We start from the raw sequence: 833 nt of genomic DNA on the forward strand, positions 1-833 counted from the left end.
TCTCCGTCTACGCCTCTCCGTCAACCAAGTCTCCGTCTACGCCTCTCCGTCAACCAAGTCTCCGTCAACGGTTCTCCGTTAACACTTCCTCCGTCACCCCGTCTCCGTCAACGCTTCTCCGTCAACGCCTCTCCCTCACCCCGTCTCCGTCAACGCCGCTCGCGTCAACGCTTCTCCGTCTTCGCCACTCCGTCAACGCTGGTCTCGTCAACGCCTTCTCCGTCAACGTGTCTCCGGATCACGCCGCTCCGTCAACACCTCTCCGTCAACGCCTCTCCGTCACCCCGGTCTCCGTCAACGCGTGTCCGTTACACCGACTGCGTCACCCCGTTCTCCATCAACGCCGCTGCGTCAACGCCTCTCTCGTCACCCCTTCTGCGTCAACGTCTCTTCCGTCAACGCCTTCTCCCGTCAACGCGGTCTCCGTCAACGTCTCTTCCGTCAACGCCGTCTCCGTGAACGCCTCTCCCGTCAACGTGTCTCCGTGAACGCCTTCTCCGTCAACGCCTTCTCCGTAACCGCTGCTCCCGTCACCCCGTTCTCCGTCAACGCGGTCTCCGTCAACGCCTCTCCGTCAACCAAGTCTCCGTCAACGGTTGTCCGTTAACTCTTCCTCCGTCACCCCGTCTCCGTCAACGTTTCTCCGTCCACGCCTCTTCCGTCAACCCCGTCTCCCGTCAACGTGGTCTCCGTCAACGCTTCTGCGTCCACGCTTCTCCGAGTCACCGCGTTCTCCGTCAACGCATCTCCGTCAACGCCGTCTCTGTCAACGCGTCTCCGTCACCCCGTCTCCGTCAACGCTTCTCCGTCAACGCTTCTCCGGGTCACCCCGT

The sequence above is a fragment of the Plasmodium fragile genome (genome assembly GCF_000956335.1).
Source record: "Plasmodium fragile strain nilgiri unplaced genomic scaffold supercont1.123, whole genome shotgun sequence".
In the NCBI taxonomy this organism is placed as follows: Eukaryota; Apicomplexa; class Aconoidasida; order Haemosporida; family Plasmodiidae; genus Plasmodium; species Plasmodium fragile.